Source organism: Mirounga leonina, unplaced genomic scaffold (assembly GCF_011800145.1).
Source record: "Mirounga leonina isolate KUSES-001 unplaced genomic scaffold, KU_Mleo_1.0 Mir_176, whole genome shotgun sequence".
Lineage (NCBI taxonomy): Eukaryota > Metazoa > Chordata > Mammalia > Carnivora > Phocidae > Mirounga > Mirounga leonina.
The window spans coordinates 10,060,679-10,074,561 of NW_023270454.1; the positions used below are offsets into that span (position 1 = coordinate 10,060,679).

At 40.3% G+C, this 13,883-nt stretch overlaps 1 protein-coding gene and 1 pseudogene across 1 annotated transcript in view; both read left to right on the forward strand.

Moving 5' to 3' along the window:
- Positions 1-3,331: 3,331 nt before the first annotated feature.
- The window catches only part of PRSS55 (serine protease 55), a 104,224-nt gene continuing 93,672 nt past the window's right edge, over positions 3,332-13,883 (forward strand). The window contains exon 1 of the mRNA XM_035022656.1: positions 3,332-3,989. The gene's annotated coding sequence lies outside the window, so the exon portion shown is untranslated. The remainder of the gene's footprint in view (positions 3,990-13,883) is intronic.
- LOC118022495 lies at positions 6,859-9,145 on the forward strand (annotated as a pseudogene).

Sequence of the window (13,883 nt, forward strand, 5' to 3'; positions counted from 1 at the left end):
GCTTTCTAATTGTCTTCAAGTTCACTACTGTTTTCTTTTACAATCTTTAATCTGCTGTTAATCCCATACAGTGTATTTTTCATCTCAGATATTGTGATTTTCATTTATTGATGTTTGATTGGAGGTTTCATCTTCCATGTCTCCACTAACATGTGTGATCTTCCTCTTAGCTTTTTGAACATATTGAATACCTTTATAATAACTGTTTAAGTGTCCTTGTCTACTAACAATGTCATCTGTGTTATTTCTGAGTCTCTTTTGGTTTAGTGATTATTCCTATTATGGGTCTTATTTTATTACTTCTTTGCTGTGCCTAGTTGTTTGACTAAATGCTGGAGACATTGTGGATTTTACCTTTTGGATGCCGGATATTTTTGTATTCCTTTAAGTATTGCTGAACTTTATTCTGTGATACATCTAAGTTACTTCTAAACCATTTAATCCTTTCAGGACTTGCTTTTAAACTTTCTTAGGTGGGACCAAAGCAGTATTTAATCTAGGACTAAGACTTAACCCACTTAGGAGCCTCCTACTGCATGCCCTAAGAATTAGGAGATTTTTCTACTCTAGTTGGTGGAAACAAGAACTATTTATTCCGCAGCCTGCATGAGTTCTGAGGCTTGTTCTGTCTAACTCTTGTGGATCGTTATTTTGCAGTCTCAGAAGAATCATGTAGGTAAGGCCAATTTTTCATTATGCAAAGACAAAGACACACTATTACATTGAATAGGCACAGTGCCTAGGGCCTACAATACTTTAAGAGGGCTCACAAAAATGTTTTAACTTCTTTTATGATCAGAAGAAAAAATTCCAAGGACAATGTTTTAATCTATACTAACATTTTTATCTTTATACCGATGTACTTATAAAATATGTGGATATATGGAGAAAGTGCCTCAGGAAAGGAAAAATGCCCACAAAAATCATAAGTGGCCTTGCATGTAGATAGGAGAGCACATCTTGGTTAAAGCTGGTAGTAAAGATTATCTCTCAACAAGTGGTAATTGAAACCATGTAATTTGGTGAACTCCCTGATGGCCTGGTTTCCTGGGAAACAAGCAGAGAGCAAAGCCTGAGCCCTGGGTTTGGCCCAGCAGATCAGCAAGAAGACCAGAGTGGATAGAAGAGAAGAGAAGGGCAGTGAGAGAGGCTGTGTGGGGTGGGGTAGAGAGCAAGGCCTTTAAATCCAGGGCAAGTTCACTTACATTTCTCGGTTTGAGTTTACTTGTCTCTAAAAAGGAGTTAGTGCTTCTGCCTACAGGGGTCTGTGAGAATTCAAGGAGAGATCTGTGAAAATTTTGTGTAAAGGACAACACTCTGCAGGTGTTTGCTTTTGGAGAAACCAGAGGCTCTATGTAATGGAAACCAAGATTACAGAGGGGTGGATGGTACTAGAGTCACCAAATGATACAACTGGGAGAGGCCTTTGGAGCCACTTAATCCAACTTTCACACAGGAAGAAGCCCAGGAGTCAAAGATATAAGAGACATTGAAGTGAAAGAGACCAAAGGACAGGGACTCACCTGCTACAGAAAGAGTCTGGGAAGTACGGTTTCTAAGATGTCGGTCACTATAAGCCTGAGAGAGTTTAGGAGGGCCAGCATGGTGCTGAGTATCAAAACCAGTCTCTGGGGCACATAATTAAATGTGGATGACAAGATAGTACTTCCCCATTTTGTTGTTAGGATAATAAAATGATGTAACACCTGCAAAATGCATAGTTCTCAGAATTTGCTAGCTTACAAAGACAACTTTCTCAAAATATACTTAGAATGATTGACTGCTCAATCTTATTTCTGACCCCTATTAGGGAACTGACTAATTTGATTCAACCTGTTCTGGCCTTGATCAGTTTTCTTGTTTTGTCATGATAGGCCTATTGGGTTTCAGGACCATCAGTCTCCCTTATTCTAGCTCAGAAGGTGATTGAAGTCTCAGGAGTCCATGTGAGTGCTTTGGGAAAAAAAAATGCATTAAGGGAACAAGCTTAATATTGAGACTAGTTCTAAATTCTTGGAAGACTTTAGTTCCTCACTCATAACAGAATCAGTCAGAAAGTAATCAATTCCTGTATGAAGGCACAAGCCCAGGAACTACCTTACCCCCTCTGTTCCAGATGGAATTAATGAAACGGGAGTTGAGTCTCTGTCATCTTGTGTTCAAATACCCTAGCTGTCTGGTAACAAAAAAGAATCAGGGCATTGCTCAAACACAGAAGTAGAAAAAGAAACAGGCTAAAATCCATAGGGAAAACTTTCTATTTCTTAATTTTTCTCCTGTCCCAAATAGCTCTGCTATCCTCCCCCCAATTTGTGTTTGTGTTAGATTTCTTTCTCTTGCAGTAGAAGCCACCAGACTGACAGTCCCTAAACTAGGTCAAAGGAGTGGTGATGAATTGACACAGGCCCTCAGGCTATGTCATGCCTTGTCCTCATACCCTCTCAGTTCCCTGACCTGCTTTTCATGGCATCTTAGGGTGGTTTCTGTTTCCCAGAACCACAGGAACTTGGGGAATCCTCTGTTCAGCTCCAGGACCCTCAACTTGCAGATTTTCAGCCATGTTAGATGGAAGGATGGAGTAGGTAGATCTTGACTGTCCTTAGCCTTTTTGCCTTTCCCTGATCTTGAGTCCTCTCATTTTCATTCCACTCTAGCGCTGATGAAATCATTTCAGAGGACAATTATCCATTTTTCATGGCAGCCAGAAAACCACACTTCTCTTCTATGACTTCCATTGTACTGGGCCTGTTTCAAACAGACAGATAAGATCCAAATCAGGGATCCGCTATGTGCAGTTGTGACAGCATTGGTGTAGTGAGTAAAATATAGGTTTTAGAGTCAAACAAACCTTATTTCAAATTCCAGGAAACTGAGATTGAGAGAAGTGAATGACTTGCCCAATATAACCAGGTAAGAGGCAGAGTCCAATGTCAAACTGCAACTTAAAATTCCTACTCCAATCCACCTTTTGCTACCTCACTTAAAATTTGCATTACCCCTGAATACTTCCCCCCTTCCTTGATAATCTCTGTTAAGAATCTAGGGCCACATTTTTCCTTTTCCTCAAGATAAAGAGAATAGCTATGACATGCTTATGACTAATATTTGAGAGGAAAAACATATCATGCTGAAGATTCCCATCAGCAGCATTGAAACAACAATCCTGGTAGGTGTTGTGGCCTGGGGTGGGGTGGGGATTTTCCTTTCCAGTGGTATTAAAACAAAAACAAAACCAATTCTGGGTAGTATGCAATAAGTTATAGTAGACCAGTACTCCCATAGTATCAACAGAAGAGCAAAAGCCTAGAATTTTTTTTTTTTTTTTTTTAAGAATCACAGCATAGGAAAACTGTGAGAGCCATGAGGACTAAATAAATGAAAATTCCAGAGAACCAGTACTGTTATGAAACAAGCTGATGTCCCTCCTCTTCTCTGGGGCCATTTGCCAACACTGATTATAAGCTAAGAATCAGACTTGGACCAAAAAGAGACCATCCACAGGAGCAGAGGAAACCAGTGAAGTTTTAGTAGTCGTGTGGGTCTGCAGGAGAGATGAGAAACTTGAGAGGCCCCAAGTGCACAATTGCAAGCTGAGTGCATGACTAAAAAGCTAAACCAATAACTTCTTAAAAGCCAGAGAGGAATATCTTCAGTCTCCAAAGATCCACCACTTGAAGGAATCTGCCTCAAGATTACCACCCATGTCCTCCTTAGGACAGGTACCAGGTTGAAGCTGTGTGGGCTGAGGCTGGAGATCTAGGCTGGAAACCCCAGATCTCCTGCAGACTTTCAAAGCTGAGAAGTTTGAGACCTGCCAGGCTCTCAATCAGAAAATAAGGATTGCTGAAGAGAAATACTGATTCTATATGAGGTTTGACTGCAGAAACATCTGTAACCTACTTAAGTCCTTGGTTGTATTGAGATGGTCAGCCCTTTAATATATCTGCCCAAGAGAGAGCAGGGGGATCCCTCTAATGTGGAAGACAACAGTAAGTGGAACCTCTCTTCTTTTTCTTTTTCTAAATACACTATGTTGAGTATTTGAATTGATTAAAATTAATTAAATTTAAAAATTAACCATTGAAAGAAGCAAGAAAATATAACTCCATAATCTAGACATTAACTTTACCAGTATGGAAAAGAAAGCTAACTATATGCTACTTACATATAAGAGCACAGAAATGTTGAAAGAAAAATAATACAGAAGAAACTGTAAAAACACTAACCAAAAGATGACTGGTGAAGTTATACTAATATCAAAGTAGATTTTAAGACATGAAGAGAGACAGAATCACATAGGATTCACATATTGGAGGTAGCAGACAGGGGGCTTTAGATTAACCATAATTAATATGTTAAATAAAATGGAGACAAGGTAGACAGAATAAATGAAAAGATTCAGAACTAAGAAATGTAAACTATAAAGAGCCAGTGGATTTTGTGGAAGTAAAAAAATACAATATCTGAAATTAATAATTAAATGGGTGGTTTCAATGCAGATTAGACATAGCCAAACCCAGAATTAGTTAACTAGAAGACAAGTCAAGTGCCAAGAGGAAAAAAGGAAACATGCACAGCACAGGAGACATGTGGGACACATTTATAGTGCCTATTATATCTATAATTATAGTTGCAGAAGGAGAAGAAAGAAAAAGGAATGAGACAAAATCAATATTCAAAAAATATCGAATGAGCATTTGTTAAAACTTATGAATATCAATCTCCATATTCAAGAAGGTCAGAGAACCTCAAGCAAGAGAAACACAAAGAAAATCACAACCAGACATATCATAGTAAAACTGCTGGAAACCAAAGACAGTGAAAATCTTTAAAGCAGTCAGAAGGAAAAAAAGGCACATTATCTACTAGGAAACAACAATAAAAATGACAGCTGACTTCTCAAACAAATAGTGAAACACAGAATGTAATGTACTGGCATCTTTAGAGTGATGAAAGAAACAGCCTAGAAGCCTAGCCTAGTAAAATATCCTTCTAGAATTATGGTGAAATAAAGTTTTGTTTTTTTTTTAAGATTTTATTTATTTATTTGAGAGAGAGAGAATGAGAGAGAGCACATGAGAGGGGGGAGGGTCAGAGGGAGAAGCAGACTCCCTGCCGAGCAGGGAGCCCGATGTGGGACTCGATCCAGGGACTCCAGGATCATGACCTGAGCCGAAGGCAGTCGCTTCCAACTGAGCCACCCAGGCGCCCTGAAATAAAGTTTTTGAACCAAATGGAAACCAAGGGAATTTGTTGGCAACAGGCATGTGTGAAAATAATGAAAGAGTTCTTTGGTGGCACCTGGATGGCTCAGTCGTTAAGCGTCTGCCTTTGGCTCACGTCATGATCCCAGGGTCCTGGTATCAAACCCCACATTGGGCTCCCTGCTCAGCAGGAAGCCTGCTTCTTTCTCCCTCTCCCACTCCCCCTGCTTGTGTTCCCTCTCTTGCTGTGTCTCTCTCTGTCAAATAAATAAAATCTTTTTTTTTTTAAGAGTTCTTTGGCAGAAGAAAAATGATCTTGCATGGAAATATAAAATATAAGATGTAAAGAAAAGAAACAGAAAGAGTAAATGTGTGGATAAATATAAATAAATATATATTTATATATACAAAGCAACAACTGTAATGTCTTTTGGAATTTAAAAATATATATGGAACTAAAATGCATAACAATGATAACTTGAAGGTGGGTGTTGATAAATAGAAATCAAAGATTCTAAGCTTCCACCAGTTTCAAGGAAGTGGTAAGGTAATGCATTTTAGCATTTTATTAGACTGAAATAAGTTAGGGATGCTTGTTTTGTCTCTAAAAAAATTGTAAAATGAAATAACTAACGAGCTAATAGATGGAAAACATGGATTAATAAAAATTACTTGACAAATCTAAAAGAAGACAAGAAAGGACAAAAAGAAAGGAACAAAAAAATATATGGGTCAAGTAGAAAACCTATAGTAAATTTGTATATAAACCATACTATATCCATAATTACTGATACTTAGCAGAGGATTGTCAGACTGGATGAAAAGAAACCCAACTTTATCTTCCTCACAAGAGTCACATTTAAAATAGAAGAACACAGAAAGGTTGAAAGTAAAGGATTAAAAATACATATACCATGTGAACACTAATAAAAAAACCTGATATAGCTATACAAATATTAAAGGATCCTTTAAATCAAGAAGCATTACTAGAAATAGTTTTTATTTCATGATAATAAAGGGACTATCTGATAGGAAGATATAATACAAAATCTGTATGATCAGAATAACATAGATTCAAAATATATAAAACAAAACATTTCAGAAAAAAAAGGCAATTCTAAAATCATAGTTGGGAGCTGACTGGGGGCCAAGATGGCAATGTAAGAGGACCGTAAGCTCTGGCATCATAATTCCAGACTTCAAGCTCTATTACAAAGCTGTCATCGTCAAGACAGTATGGTACTGGCACAAAAACGGACACATAGATCAACGGAACAGAATAGAGAGCCCAGAAATCGACCCTCAGCTCTAGGGTCAACTAATCTTCAACAAAGCAGGAAAGAATGTCCATTGGAAAAAAGACAGTCTCTTCAACAAATGGTGTTGGGAAAACTGGACAGCCACATGCCGAAGAATGAAACTGGACCATTTCCTTACACCACACACAAAAATAGACTCCAAATGGTGGAAAGACCTCAATGTGACAGGAGTCCATCAAAATCCTAAAGGAGAACACAGGCAGCAACCTCTTCGACCTCAGCCGCAGCAACCTCTTCCTAGAAACATCGCCAAAGGGAAGCAAGGGCAAAAATGAACTATTGGGACTTCATCAAGATAAAAAGCTTTCAGTTGCTTTTTTAAAGATGGAAAGCTCATGGTGCAAATTGTTATTTCCACTGCTGGGGTTAGAGGCCTTGCAGTGTGGGTGCTTATGGAGCTACGGGGGGAGATCGAGGCTTGCTACAGCACTGGATTAGCAGGAAACCTCCTGGGAGACCTACATTACAGTCCTGTGCTGTTTGTGGGGCATCATATCCTGTATGGAAAAATCATCCATCTGGAGAAACCTGTTGTTGTTGTTGTCAAACACACTCCTGGGCAGCAGGACTACGATGGGCTTAGCTGCAAGACTGGTACCTGGTACCTGGTGATAGCACTCATCAAAAACAAGATCCTTTTCTTTCTTTCTTTTTTAAGATTTTATTTATATATTTGAGAGAGAGAGAGTGAGTGGGAGGAAGAGGGAGAGAGAATCTGAAGCAGACTCTGTGCTGAGCACAGAGCCTGATGGGGGTGGGGCTTGACACAGGCTCGATCCCACGACCTCGAGATCATGACCTGATCTGAAACTAAAAATTGGTTGCTTAACCAACTGAGCCACCCAGGCACCCAGCAAGATCATTTTCAAAACTAACCCCAAGCGCATTATCACCAACATCCCTAAGAAAGTATGAAAGAACCCTGGATTTTCCCTAGAGAGCAGCTAACTCCTTGGACTAGTGCTCATTTGCCACCTTGAGGTCAGCTGGGTGGTTCCCTGGGACAGCAGGGGGGTCCTGTTATGAACACAGGCCACCCACTGGGCATGAACTCTGACCCCTTCCTTATGGCAACCAGTTCCCTTGGTGGAAATCTGGCCTCATTTCCAAGGAACCCATTGCCTCTTCCAACTTCATCAGGTTCATTGGCTACAAATCCATCACCTTTCCCAGCTGGTGCTTGTGACCCAGGCGTGGCTTCTTCTCCAAGAGCGCAGGTGCAGTTTCTTTCCCAAGGCCTAGTGACCTCGTGGGCCCGGCCTAGAGCCATCTCTAAACCCTAAAGCAGGGGCTCTTCCAGGTACAGGGCCTCTGTCCAATCCAAGGTTAGGGAGTCTCCCAGGGTCAGGTCCTATATCCAACCCAAGGGCAGGTGGTCTCCTGGGAATGGGTCCTGACCCCAGAAGTGGTGGCCCCATGGGCCCTGGATCAGGCCCAACCTGACAGCAGGTGTGCTGTTGACTTCTGGGAATAGTTATCCTAGTCCTAAACCCATTGGCCTGGGACCAAGACCAAGTCCCAATCTGAGATCAGGCTTCGTAGGTACAAATCCTGCTCTGAGGTTAGGTATGTTTCCAGGCCTGGGCCTTGGACCAAACCCAAGAGGAAGTAGCCTGGGCCCAGGCCTTGGGCCTAACCCAAGGGCAGTTGGGCCCAGGCCCTAATCTGGATACCAGAGCAGGTGGCCTCGTGGGCACAGGATCTGGCCTTAACTTAAGAATGGCTGGATCTCGAGGCCTAGATCTTGCCCCTATTCTAAGAGCAGCAGGTCTTTCAGGAGCAAATTCAGCTGCTTCCTCAAAGGCTTCTGGAAACAGGATGGCACAAGCCCATCCTCCATGGCAAGAGTACCTGACTCCACAGTCCCAAACTTGTGTCCTGGCTCTCAGGGAAGTGGCCTTCCGGGGGCCAAATCTATCTCCTATGTCCAGGGCCCTGGTCCCCATAACCCTAATTCAGTTCATTTTTCAAGGCCAGCTGGGCCCATGGGAGTAAATATTAATCCCTTTCCAAGGGGACAGGTTCAGGGGGGCTAAATCCAGCTGCCTTCTCTCAGTCTTCTGGCACATTGGCTTCAAATCCAGTTACTTTCCAGAGGTCTGCTGACTTCCAGGGCTAAAGTCTAGCAATTTTCCCAAGAACCTCTGGGCCACTAGGTCCCAACCCAGCTAACTTCCCAAGGGCCAGTGGCTTGCAGGGTCCAAGTTCTGCTGCTTTTCCAAGGTCTACTGGCCCATTAGGTTCTGGTCAGGTTACTTTCCCCAGGTCAGCTTCTGGGCCCCTGGGCCCTTATCCAGCAGATTCTTTGGGTATTAACGCAGCTCCTTTTGCAAGACCAATTGGCACCCTGGGTCTAAACCCAGCTTCCTTTCCAAGGATGAATGGCCCCTATAAGTAAGACTTTGGTCCCATTTCCTAGAGTAGGGAGGCTCCCTGGCATAAACCCTACTGCTTTCCCCAGACCAGGGGGTTCAATGGCTGCAATGTACCCAAATGGAATGTTACCTCCTTAAACACCATTTTCTTTCTAAGACCACTTTGGTTTCCAAGCACTGTGGTTCTGATCAGGAGCTGTGTTTTAGGTAAAAGGGTAGCTATGGAGCTACAGTCTGAAGTACATAGCTGGGGCTCAAATTCAAATGAAGCATCTTTTTCCTCTACTTCTTTCTTGACTGAAAGTGAAATGTTATTTGTGGGAGATGAGCTACGGTAGGTGGGAATGATCCTGACTTGAGAGAAAGGATCTCCAGCCCTCCAGAAGCCTGCTGTGCTTTTGTCCCACAGATTTCTGCCTCTTGTTTATGACTACTTTCTTGAATTGTTCTTGTGGACTTTTCCTCAGGGATATGTTGACCTGCAGGTCCCAATTCATATGTAGTCCCCTGCTCACCACTGGAGATTCAGTTCACTGCTCTCTAGAAATGTTGCATTGGTGAACAGACCATGTTTCAACATCTCTGACCTGAGCAACTTTAGATCTGGTCATCCTCTACTGCCATACCTTTCCCTGGGGGCTTGAATACAGAACAGGGAAGTGGACAACCACTTCAAAGACCCACCAAATACAATTTCTGCTTGATTGACTGGGCCTGCAGATTCCTTTTCCTTACAGGAGGCCAGAATCAAGGCTCCACTGCTCATCTAACTCCCTCTCCACTAGTACTCCCAATCAAAGAACCTCAAAATTTAAGCTGACATGAATAGGAATGTGGGAATTGGGGTGGGGTGGGGAGAGGGAGGGGAAAAATCTCTGCTTTGTTCAGCCTAACATGAAAGGATGGTTTGTGTTTTTCCTTCATTGTATCTTTTCTTACTCTTTCTTTAATAAATGGGATGAGGGGGGAAAATGTGTAATCAATATCCTTGATGAACATAAATGAAAAAATTCTCAACAAAATATTAGGAAACAGAATTTAAGAACCCATGAAAAGAATTATGCACCATGACCAAGTGGTATTTATGCCTAGGATGCAAGGACAATTCAACATATGCAAATCAATAAATGTGATATATAACATTAATAGAATTAAAGATAAAAATCATATGATTATCTCAATAGATGCAGAGAAAGCATTTGACCAAATGCAACATCCTTTCATGATAAAAATCCTTATCAGATTGGGTATAGAAGGAATATACCTCAACATACAACAAACCCACAGATAACATTATACTCAAGGAGAAAAATTAAAGTTTTACCTCCAAGATTAGGAAAAAGACAAGGGTGCTTACTGTCACTACACTTATTGAACATAGTACTGGTAGTCTTAGCTACAGCAACCAAGCAAAACAAATAAATAAAAGGCATCCAAACTGGAGAGAAAGAAGTAAATTTTGGCATTATTTGCAGATTTGATCTTATATATTGAAAATCCCAAGACTCAACCAAAAAAAACCATTGGATCTAATCAATGAAATCAATAAAGTTTCAGGATGTAAAATCAGTAAACAGAAGTCAGTTTCATTTCTATATACTCACAATGAAACATCTCAAAAAGATATTTTAAAATTATCCTATTTACAATAGCATTGATAACAATAAAATACCTAGGAATAAATTTAACCAAGATGATGAAAGATCTGTATAATGAAAACTGCAAGACTTTGTTCAAAGAAATCAAAGACACAAACAAATGGAAGGACATCCCATGTCCATGGATTAGAGAGAGAGAGTGTGTGTGTGAGCAGGAGGAGGGGCAGAGGAAGAGGGAGAGAAGCAGACTCTTTGCTGAGCACAGAGCCCTACCTGAGGCTTGACCTCACTACCCTGAGATTGTCATCTGAGCCAAAATCAAGAGTTGGATGCATGGGATGCCTGGGTGGCTCAGTCAGTTAAGTGTCTGTCTTCAGCTCAGGTCATGATCTCAGGGTCCTTGGATTGAGCACAGCGTTGGGGTCCCCACTCAGTGGGGAGTCTGCTCACCTCCCTCTCTCTCTCTCTGCCCCTCCCCCACTCATGCTCGCTCTCTCTTTCTAAAATAAATAAATAAATCTTTAAAAAAAATATTCCATAGGAAACATACTCAGTGGTTAATATTAAAAACTTTTTTCATAACATCAGGAATAAGACAAGTTCTTTTTTAAAAAATTTTACCTATCTTTAAATTTTATTTATTTATTTATTTATTTATTTTTTAATTTTAAGTAGACTTTACACCCAATGTGGGACTCAAACTCATGACCCTGAGATTGAGTTGGATGCTCTGCCAACTGAGCCAGTCAGGTGCTGCAGTAATAAGACAAGTTCTATGTATCTTTATCACTACTTCTATCCAACATTGTATTGGAGGCCTAGCCAGTGCAATTAGGCAAGAAAAAAGAAATGTATGGCATAAGGATTGGAAAAGAATAACTAAAAACTGCTTTTATCCATGAATAACATGATTATGTAACTAGAGAATCTGAAAGAATCTAAATATATATATTTAGGATTAGTAAGTGAATTTAGCAAGGTCATTGTATACAAGTTTAATACACACACAAGAAAGTAAGTATTTCTATACACCAGAGACAAAAATGAAAGAAAATAAAAAAGTCCAGTTTATGACAGAGGAGGCACTCATATTTAGCAAAAAGGAATGGTCTTTTAAATAAGTAATGCAAGATTGGGTATTTGTGTGGAAAAATTATAACTAGACTTTTGCCTCACACTAAGCACAAAATTAATTCCAGATTGATTTCAGATTTAAATGTGAAAGATAAAATAATAAATATTTTGGAGGAAGATATAGGACAGCATTTTCATGACCTTGGAATAGGCAAAAGTTTTTAGTGGTCTCTGGGACAATAATTTACAAAAAATTGCTCTAGTAACATGGAAATTTATAGTCACTATGGAGAAGTCTCATCACGTATGACTATGAGAGAGTGTGTGTGTGTGCGCAAATGTCTTTATTATGTATGAGAGTTTTTCCATGGTTGTCAGTGCAGAGTGAAACCACTTTAGAAACTCTAGGATAAATTCAGCAGTCCAAAATGCTAAGAAGCCATACAATGCTCTTTTAAGAGTAGTGTGTATAGTGTGGTGGTTACCAGGGACTGGGGAGGAATGGAGAGATGTTGGTCAAAGAGTACAAACTTCCAGTGAAAAGATGAATAAGTTCTGAGGATTTAATATATAATAACATGGTGCTTATAGTCAATAATACTGTATTATATACTTGGAAGTTGCTAAGAGAATAAATACTAAATTCTCACCACAAAAAAATAAATGGTAATTATGTGACATGATGGAAGTGTTGGCTAAAGCTATGGTGGTAATCATTTTGCAGTATATAAGTATCAAATCAACCCTTTTTACACTGTAAACTTACACAATGTTATATGTCAATTATATCTCAATAAAGCTGGAGGAAACAAAAGGGTAGTGTATAATCCTAAAGACTTTATTTTATTTTATTGCTTTCATTTTATAAACGCCCTGAAGAACGTGTCTGATCTTCTAGGTTAAGAACTTGAACCTCAATAACCTCACCAGCATTAATATTCTAAGTCAAAAGTCATAATAGACTATAACTATAACAAGGTCATAGTGCAAATAAATCAACTAGCACTGAAATTATGTCTTGTCTAGTTCTTTCCTGAGAAGTCATGTAGCCTTGCCTGTCAACTAACAAATGTTTATTGAATGCCTAGCTGCACCTAGACATGCCTTAGATACTTGGGTGGAATAGGGAAGAATGTGGAATAGGGAAGAATAAGATCTTACCTTAAAGAACCCTTACTTTTTTTTGAGAGAGAGGGAGAGAGAGAGAGGGAGAGCACACACATGCATGTGAGTGGGGGGAGGGGTAGAGAGAGAGAGAAAATCTTAAGCAGGCTCCATAATCAATGCAGAGCTGACGCAGAGCTCCATCTCACAACCCTGAGATCATGACCTAAGCCAAAATCAAGAGTCAGATGCTTAACTGACTGAGCCACCCAGGCACCCCAAAAACTGTTACTTTCAAGGAAGGTTTGAGTGTAAAAACATTGTACAAGTTAACAAAAAAAATGGTCAGGATAATATGGTAGGGAGTGACTGGGGGCTATGAGGGAAAGGTTGGGTCATGATGTCTGATGCAGACAGAGTGGTTAAAAGGTAAGAGATGTTGGGGATTTTGATTAGTTTGTAGCAGTGGGAATGGTGAAATGTAGTTGGATCCTGCATATAATTTGACTGCAGTGCTGATAAGACTTGCCAATAGTGCACATATGGGGAGAGATAAAAGTGAGTGATCAATGATAGATTATAGAAATTTTCATCTGGGGGCGCCTGGGTGGCTCAGTTGGTTAAGCGACTGCCTTCGGCTCAGGTCATGATCCTGGAGTCCCGGGATCGAGTCCCATATCGGGCTCCTTGCTCAGCAGGGGTTCTGCTTCTCCCTCTGACCCTCCCCCCTCTCATGTGCTCTCTCTCAAATAAATAAATAAAATCTTTAAAAAAAAAAAGAAAATAAAAAATTTTCATCTGGGCAACTGGATGGATGGTAATGCCATTCCTGCATTGTGGAAGGCTTGTACTGAGGAGGAAGATTTGGGATGGAGTGGATAAATTAATAGTTGAATTTTGTCACTTTGATTTGAGATGCCTCATAGACATCCTAGTAGAAATGTTGGTTAGAGTGGTTGGATATATGGATCTGGAGCTTAGAGGAGAAGCTCAGGAAAGATAAATTTAATAGACATACACATAGAGATGGTATTTGAAGCAGTCACACTGGATGAGATCATCTGGGGAGAAACTGAGGACTGAGGATTGAGCCCTGGGGGTTGCTTCAACATTTAGATGTCTGGGTAAAGATAATGAATCAGGAAAGAAATTGAGAATGATTCCTGAGGCAGGTGCAGAAGTGTTTTTGCAGTGAACATTAGATTTCTC